The 9,435-nt window shown below is 45.4% G+C and overlaps 1 non-coding gene across 1 annotated transcript; it reads right to left on the bottom strand.

The window, feature by feature from the left end:
* Window positions 1-2,461: 2,461 nt before the first annotated feature.
* Window positions 2,462-2,552, bottom strand: Mir263a (microRNA 263a). Its single transcript, NR_031516.1, has one exon. It is a non-coding gene; the product is annotated as a microRNA 263a (primary transcript).
* Between the last annotated feature and the right edge of the window lie 6,883 nt (window positions 2,553-9,435).

Genomic DNA, 9,435 nt, shown 5'->3' with positions numbered 1-9,435 from the left:
TCGCTGTTATTAATAACAGGTATTACACGCGATGTACAAAACGTATACGATAGCACTTATGTGCGTTTCGAGTGGTTTCCAGGATAGAAGGTGGTGGTACGAGATACATGTTTTGTTTTCAAACATCCACGGCGATCCCACGACGACTTCCGGTTCCACGATGCGTTCGCTGGCTTGCCACCACAATATTCCAGCGATCGAGCGTGGCTGCAAATATAATTAAATTTCGTAAATTATCATTCGCCACGATTTCTTTAATTGCGTATCATATGAATGAAAAATAAAAATGAAAAAAAAAAAAAGACGGTTACCTGATACTCATACTGTATACTGCAAATGATTCGCTTTAATTCTCCATCGTTTCCTTCGATTTTTATATCGAACCACCTTCAATTATATACCGCTTCGTTCGTATGTTGCGTAACGAGGCGTATATAAGCTCGTGGAGACCTGTGAAAAAACACGCGATCGCACAGTTATGACTGTCGAGAAAAAAAGAAAAAAAAAGGAAAAAAAAGAATGTGATCGGGCAATAGTTTCTTTTCGACCTTGATCCTTTTACCCGTGAAATGCGGCGCAGGTGTTTGGCCGAACGATCAGGATGCAACCGGGCCCTATGCTCTGTCTGTCGTCGTCGTGCTGCGAGCCAACTTGAAACCGGAAGCGCCGCTTTCTGCCCTGCTGCCCACGAACAATGAGACCGAAAGATTCTTACGAGGACGCGAGCACGATCAAACGGGAAGGTGGTTTATCGACATCAAGCATCGAAAATATTCCTTTCGAAGGAGAGGTGAAGATCCTCCACGAACAATTTTGCGAATACGCTTAACAGGAGTCCTCGATACCTGGAAACAGTCCCGATATAAGATATTCCGTATATCTGGCAAAATGCATAACAGTTGAGTCACCTTACCAGCATGTGTAATGACGCGTAGAAAGGAAAAAAAAAAAAAAGAAAAAAGAACAACGTTTGTCGTTTAAAGAGGAGATTATCGCACGACACCTGCATGAAGATAAGTAACCCCGACTCCAACTTGAAAAATGGGCTCTAGAATCCATCGATGGTGTGGCCCATTTGTTCGCCCGCTTCTCCATTTCGAATCTTGGGATACGAAAGCAATTAACGTTACGAATATCGTTTCGTGCGTTACCCCTATTGATTTCATGTACGGATGCAGAAAAGATATATATATATATATATATACGTATAATACGTTGTTTGGCCACTTTCAACGTATAACGTTGGCATCAGGCTCGTCCACGCGATCGATACAAACGTCGGGACACAATGAGAAAATCTTTTCACGGCCACTACCGTCACGTGGTTCGCGTATGGTCGGCAACAGGTGTGACGCAACAGGTAATCAAACGTTGCCATTACGATTCGTCCGTTTTATTGGACAGATAGGCCTTATTTCGTATTGCCGATTTACATTCTGATCCATGACGCGTTCTCGATGTCACGCGTGTCAAGAATCTCGATGAATGGAATTCGACTATCGAATCGATCGTTATCCGCGCATCCGATCAAAGAAGAATTCTCTTCCCTCAAAAATCCATCCCTCTTCATCAAATCGCCTAATCCCGAATCCCTTGTGAGGTATTAGCGCGTTCCCGCTAATAGGATGACCGCGCAAAAACGGGATTCAAATGATATTCTCCGTACGTTTCCCCAACCTTTTCATCGTGGACAATGAAAGAAGGGACGAATGCACTTACTCGGTTGACTCGTGCGACAGGTGTTGCTCGTCGAGTCGCGTCGCGAATCGATCCACGCAGACCCTGGCCGTAGCCTTTTTCTCTGACACTTTCTTCTTTTGCCTGCGCGAGCTGTATTTCCGGTTAGCCACCCGTCTTCGTCTCGTTCCCCTCTTCCACGTGGACAAGCATTTCTCGCTCGACAAATGTGCGCGCCTTCTTCCTCGTATCCCTGTACTATGTTCGCCATCGCGCCGCCTTTTCATCGAGGAAGGTCGCCAAGTCGCCTGTTGCCAAGTCGACGATGTTCGAGCTTTCGTCCACCACGTGCACGCAGTCCGAGAAATCGATATAAAACGTTATCATCCCGTTAAAAAAAAATCCTTTCTCGCGGTTTTTCCCCCCTCCTCCAATTAGGCCCAAATTTAATTTCTTTTCCCTCCCGTTATCGTCATTGATTTCGAGTATGATCGAGAATTTCTTCTTCGTCGTCGAGCGATCGAAGAGAGGTACGCCATTAATCGATCTCTTATCTCCCTATTGCCTGATTCCTCCCCAGTATTACCACTCTTGTTGATACTGGTTATATACTTGTTACGTAAATGCGTTGAACGATTTCCGGGTATTCCAGTTGTTCGATTACTTCTGACCTGAATCCGACCAAGTTTCTTCTTCTTCTTTATTTCTTTTTTATTTAAAGATTGATAATGATGTCGGATGACGTTCGTGCGTTCATTTTTTCCTCGAGGTTATCGCGTTGCATAGCCGGACGCTGTGTATGACACGGGAGCTCCACGGGCCCGTTTCTTAAATCCCCCGTGAATTCTTCCAGTGCCATTTACAGAGTCCAAGCTGTGGTACGTATATATCCAGCCTATAAAAAAAAAAAAAAAACTTCCATTCACAATTAACCGATAACAAACAGGAAAGAAGGATAAACGATTCGCGGAGAACGAATGATATCTCTTCAACCGTGTTTGAAGATCGATGACCGATACGTGTTCGATTACCCGATATTGTACATTATTCGTATATCGATTCGCATCGTGAAATTATTAATTAATTCACGATTGCGAAAGAGCAATTTCGATCGAAAAAGAAGAACGTAGGAATGGATGGAAAAAAAGAAACGAATTCTTCGCGGATAATTCACAGCTTGCCCATTGTATATAGCGTGTTTCTTTCTCTCTTCTCGCCTCTTCCGTCACGGAACAACGATTCTTCCCGGAAGTCGTGTCCGCTGTATCTGCCGCGGCCTGCCACGATTTGTTCGCCAAGCGTTCACCACCGCTCTCGTCCTTCGAATCCCACCGTTTCTCCTCTCCCTCTCTCACCCCCCTATGAATTTTCGATTTACCACCACCAATAGTTGCTTCCTAACTATTGTTCTTTCCTGGAATTCGACAAGCTTCTTCTCTCTCTCTCTCTCTATGTTCCAATTTTTTTCTCCTCTTTCCTCCCGTTCCGCGAGGAGCCACGATTTCTCACGGTTACGCAGCTCGTAAAAAAAAAGAAAAAAAAGAAAGAAAAAAAGAAAAAGAAGAAGAAGAAGAAAAAAAAGGAAAAGAAGCATATCGAGGTCAATAGCGGATAATGCACTGTCACCGCGCTAAACAATCGATTATGAATGGTCCGGGAAGGTTCATTGTGAAACTTATTACGAGGCTAGATTAAACCGGACACAATCGAGTCTTGTCGGACAGAATCGTAGTTTTCGTTTTGCGCGTTTTTTTCTCCTTCTTTTCTTTCTTTCTCCTCCCCCTCTCGCGCGATTGCGTGCCGATTCAGTGGAAACGTGGCTTAATTTGCAAACATTAATTCGATCAAGAGAACGGCTTCCAGTGATTTATTATAAAGATGGAACGGTCTGGTATGCAAGGGAACCCGGCCGCCGTGTTTTCCCGTCTCGTTCTCACGATTCGAATCTTCTCAGTGCACCGTGTATATACATATACATATAGATATATATATATACATCATATACATATATATATGTATGTATATATATATACCTGCGATTCTTCAACGACTATCTGCGAGTCTCCTCTCAGTTCTCAAGCCGCTCTTCCGGTCATGCTATCATTCCGGTTCTCACGGCTGGGTTCGAAACATCGGGACATGGCGTGGAAAATAATAGTCCCTTCCCGACTATACGTCTCTAAAACCACGTTCCATTCGTGTTTATTCACCGCGTTTTATCTAAGGCGAAACGTGGCAATTAGAATCGGGCAGATGTGTGTTTCGCGCAGTGGAAAACACAATTCTATTCTCTTAAATCTTAAAGAGTGTAGAAATTACGAAAGATAATCTTTTATTTGCTCGGCTGTGGTTTTCTATCATCTCGAAACCGAGGAAAATGTGACAAAGTGTGTCGCATTGCTTTGAATTATCGATAATTTTCAAACGCACTGTACGATATATTTTTTACGATTTTTTCTCCGCTACGCGTTTACTACAAGCTTTGTCAGATATGCAATGATTTACTATGTTTTGTTCAGCCTTTTATATTTCGAATGGTACATTTTTTTCTATTCGAAATACAACGCGTTATTTTTTGATTCTCTCTCTCTCTCTGTCTCTCTCTCTCTCTCTCTCTCTCTCTCTCTTTCTCTCCGATTTCTTTTTTATTATTGGAAGAATGTTTAATTGGTTCGAGAAACACAACGTGTACGAGTTGTAATCGTTCCAATAGGTGATCGTATTCGAGACGAAACTAAACTTTTCTTATGTGTCATAATGAAGATCGGTTCCCGTGACTGAAAGCAAATAAGGAAAAGCTGTAATAAATACGTGTTCGAAACTGGTTATGCGCTACAGTCGTGTAGAAAACTGCCGGTTTCACTTGGTACCTCTATCTTTCAACCCGTTCCCAAGAGAATATCCTGGCTTCCCGCCGATGTTTTTGCCCACGGAAGGAAGAATTTTTCAAGAGATTCCACACGCCTTTCTCTCTCTCTCTCTCTTTTTCTCTCTCTCTCTCTCTCTTTCTAATTCGATTCCATTTCCCCACGAAGAGGATGAATTTCGATTGATCAACAACGAATCTTCTTCTTCCATCGCGATCTCTCTTCTTACCAACTGTTCCTCGACGAGTTTTGCAATCGAACAGACGAGAGAAACAACAAACCGTGATACCATTCAGCGGTTCGAACGTTCTGCGGTTCTCTTCAAATAGGTCAAACGTCGATCTCAGCTTCTGTCTTCGGATGCGGCCGATTCGCGAGAGGCTCGCGCGGATTTGACCCCAAGTCCCTTCCACGTTTCCCGATTGACGCCATGAATCGAATCGACGGCAAGTTAAGGGGGGATGGGGGGAGGGGAGGGGAGAAGAGGGGAGGGGAGGGGAGGAGGGAGGGAAAAGAAAAAAAAAAAATATACACGACATCGCGGCCGATAATAACGGCGTGAAATATGCAGTCGAAGCGTTCGCGTGCGTTTTCTTGTCCGACGGTCACGCGTGCTGTTTACTGCATTACACACTTGCGTTGCGTTCCTTTACTGACCTTCGTCAAACTGCAGCGTTTCTTATTCGTAGTTATTTTCCGTCGTGCATTGCGTAACGCTTACAAAACGTTACACGGCGAACACAGCGTGTATACCGCGATGTGGACCCATGCTAATTCAACGCGATGATGCGGCTTCCGTATGATAATCCGTGGAATGCCAATGTCGTCACGCTTTCGAGCGTGAACAAAAAACGTGAGGAAAAATGGAATAGGATTTTTCTTTCGTTCGATTTCTTATCGAGCGAATCCTATTATCGATGAGCGGGAAACTTGGGGTGGGGGAAGGAAAAGAAACAGAGGGGGAGAGGGGGGAGGAGGAAGAGCGAGAGAGAGAAATGGATACTGAAAAGAGCGCGAAGGAGAAAAGATGAAACGAAGAATATAGAAAATGAGAGAGAGAGAGAGAGAGAGAGAGAGAAAGGTGAGAGCGGGTCCGAGGACAGTTGGACGCCATGACGGGGAAGATTTGTGGCGTGATGGCGAGGATAATTTGGGGCGAGAAAATGAGACAGTGAAAAAGAAAGGGCACGGGCGATTTAGGGGGGAGGAACCAGGACGAGGATGATGAAAGAGAGCGGCAGCTCGAAAACAATAAAATACCAAACAAGCCTGAAACCGCGCTGGATAACTTCGTGGCTCGCGACTTTCGAAACCATATTAAATCATGACATAGATTCGCTCCTCGAGAAACCGTGGCCGTACGTGTTACGTGGGTGAATTCTTGCCAGGTGATAAATCGATAGATCGCCGAGTTCTATCGCATTCCGGGATACGCTTCGCGTGAAAGCTAACGCGAGCCGATATGCAAATACCGGTTACATACTATCGATTTCTTCATTAGTCACGATGCGAGTTTGTGCGATCGATCGTAATTAACGAGCGTGCGTTAAATCTTATTCGATCTTATACCGTTCGATATAAACGTGATGAATGATATAACGATGGGGAGAGAGAGAGAGAGAGGGAGGGGGAGGAGGGAGAAAGAGAGAAGAAAATGTTTCGATCGAAATGAATCGATCGGCTCGTACTCGATTTCTTCATATTTCGATGGTTTCGCGAAACATTTAAGATCATTTTGATCACGTTGATTCTCGTTTCGATTCTCGATCGTGTTGCGCAATCGTTGAGCGCGGCGATGTTTTTCGTGGCGAGGTCGGAGCCGGAGGAATAACGGTGACCGTAGCCGAGGACAGTGACCCGATGAAAATCTTGGGTACATAAGAAAGAGAAACCGTTGAGAACGTGCTCCCATCGCTCCTACCAGAACAAAATAGATTTCACCGGTGATCGTTCCTATCGATAAAAAGCTCGCGACATTTAACTCGACGTTGAACGCGGGAACGGTAAACGATCGTTTCCAAGCAATAATATTTCGATAGAAAAATGCTAGTCGATAAGAGACGGTGATTAATTCCGTATCAAACGGTTAATTGAACGTAATCTTCGTATATTTATAGTTTGTCGTGACGTCGGACTTTATAAGATTTTTCGATCGACATCGAGTGGAGAATTTTGCTTCAATAAAGATTTACGATCCCATTTTCCCTCCAATATCGCGGGATTAAATAAAATTTAGCGAAAAATTTAACGAATAATAAAAAAAAGGATGGATTTTCGAGATGGATACCTGCTAAACGATTATTCCCAATATCTGTGTACCTCTGTCGTCGAAAGAGGATTATACTCGATCGTTATTGGTAACGATCTCTTCCACCATACCTTCCTCACTGACCGTGGTAATACCTTGTTCCGAAGAGTGGCATCAATATTTCACTGTGTTGTCCAGTTTCCAGCGTCCACATTCCCTGTTTCCTTCACGCCTTGTATTTTCTCCAACGTTGAACGTAGACAATGTATTACATACGGAACACGACTCGTTCGTATCCCGATCGTTCCATCTTCGATCGATCCAGCAAAACGAGTCACCACGAGACGATATATATTTTCTCCTTTCCGATGAAAACATCACGCGTATACGAGGATGGAGTAGCAGCAACGGAAGAAGAAGACCGCGACCAACAGACGTCGAACTAAGTAGAAAAGAAGAAGAAGAAGAAGAAGAAGCAGAAGAAGAGGAGGAGGAAAAAGAAGAAGAAGAAGAAATAGTATAAGAAGAAACGAAGGGGAGAGAGGGGTTACGGTAGAGAGTTGGGCAAGGAAGAAGATCGGCGGTTACGTGCGTACGTAGAAAGGAAAAAACGAGGCAGAGAGGAGGCTTTTAAAGTCGTAGGAGCCGCAGCCGGGAGGACTCCGCGAACCGGTTGCTCGAAGTGACGTGAGTGAACTGAGGCTGCAGGCTGGCAGGTAACGCCAGGTAAACTCCAGCCGACCTGCGATACACACGCAAGAGAAGGAAGGTGGCTGGCTGGTCGAGTGGCTGGGTGGCTACGCCGAGCCAGCCAGCCGTAGAGACAGTCAGCTCAGTCAGTCGACCTGGGGAGTCAGCCAGCGGCCCCTGCGGCCGCAGGAACGAGCCACAGGTGAGGGACGTGGTGGAGAGGATCGGTATTTCGCCGGGTAGGGGCTGGAGGGGAATAGCGGAGGAGCCAGAACGAACGGAGGGGAAGGAAAAAGAAGGTGGGAGAGGAACGAAGGAGAGAGAGAAAGAGAGAGCATGAGAGAGAGAGAGAGAGGTGTTGGTGGTGTTGTGTGTGACTCAGCCTCGGAATGAGCGAATAGGCCAATAGCATAGCGAAAACCTGTAACCTGTGTGCGCATGGGATACGTACACACGTACAGAGTGATCGAGAAATAAGGGTCCGAGTATGGTTTTCCGGTGAACCGGCGCGGATGATCGAATGGCGCCGATGTTTCGGGCACGTGGCACCGGCCCGTTCGCTTTTCGTCAAACCGTTCCTCTCCATCCTCCTTCCTCCCCTCTTCTTTTTTTCTCTTCCTTTTTCTCTTTTCTTCCTTCCTTCCTTCCTTCCTTCCTTCCTTTTTTTTCTTTTATTTCGTCGACGTCATTTTTCGCCGACGACCAGAAGGACTGGTTGCGAAGCCTTTCTACCCACACGACGAGGAAGGGAAGAAGAGTTTATTTTAGAGAGATCTTCCGGGCACGACGCGGTTCCCACGCACAAGTGGATTTTCGTTTCCTTTTTTTTTCATCTAATTGAAAGAGGATTTGCGTCGTATCGAAGGCACGGTATTAATAACGCGGACGATTTACGCGATACCGATGATTTCACGTGCACCGAACCGTAATGCGTTGCCGCTCCACCGATTCCATCCTCGTAGCTCGTGGGAATGCGTTTCCACGGTTTATTTAACGATGCCCACCCCGCGCGTTTACGTTCCCAATAAAATGTCGATCGCGTGATTGAACAACGGAGCTGTTCCGTTTCCCCCTCCCCGCGAAACGTTTCGCAATCCTACCTTAAAATCACCGCGACATTATCTTTTGACAAACTTTTCGATAAATCTTATCCACTCGTACGCCATTTACAAGTTCATCGATCGGAGAAAAATTATCCCGACTCGATCCGGATAAATCCGGGATTGAGTTGATTCACGCACGATTCAAGAGTCACCCAGTATATCAGAGACTAACTATACCTGAATCCAACAGAGCGTGACTTTTCACGTGTAGTCGTGGTGGAGTGGGGTATGATCGTAAGCCGGCGTAGAGTAAGATAGACTTTGATAGAATTTACACGGTGGCTTCGAAGAGCCAAGAACCTCTGCGATGCAAAGACCGCGATGGACACGGATTGCGACAGGCAATTCTTCATTTTTTTCTCTCTCTTTCTCTTTCTCTCTCTCTCCCTCCCTCTCTCCCTCTCTCTTTCTCTCCCTTATAATCCGTGTCCTTCTGGGGACTTTGTCGTTTCGCCTCGGTCATTTATCCGGACACTAGCGACTCCCATCGTGGCTGTATCCTTTCGTGCACGATGTTATTATTCAGCGTTAAAAGGACTTCCATTAAATGTCCCGAAACAGATACGGCCACGTTCGGCCATATCCTTCTCGATTCTATCCCCGAGGTTTTACCAAATTACCAACACGGTAATTACCAACCTTGTAATTAACCAACGTGGCAAGAATTATTCCTTTCGCGGCTCGCAAACGGCCAATGATAAATAATCCTCTCGAGCTAATTGCTCGTCCTTTGATCAATCTTGGTCGAGTTGTATTATTCAATACGGCCGTTTATTCTATATGGAACGAAATCATCGCGGGGGTCAACGACCCCCACTTTGCACGGGGAGACGAGAAAGAGAAAGAGAAA

Source organism: Apis mellifera, linkage group LG10, assembly GCF_003254395.2.
Source record: "Apis mellifera strain DH4 linkage group LG10, Amel_HAv3.1, whole genome shotgun sequence".
NCBI lineage: Eukaryota > Metazoa > Arthropoda > Insecta > Hymenoptera > Apidae > Apis > Apis mellifera.
This window is presented reverse-complemented; position numbering and strand designations above follow the sequence as displayed.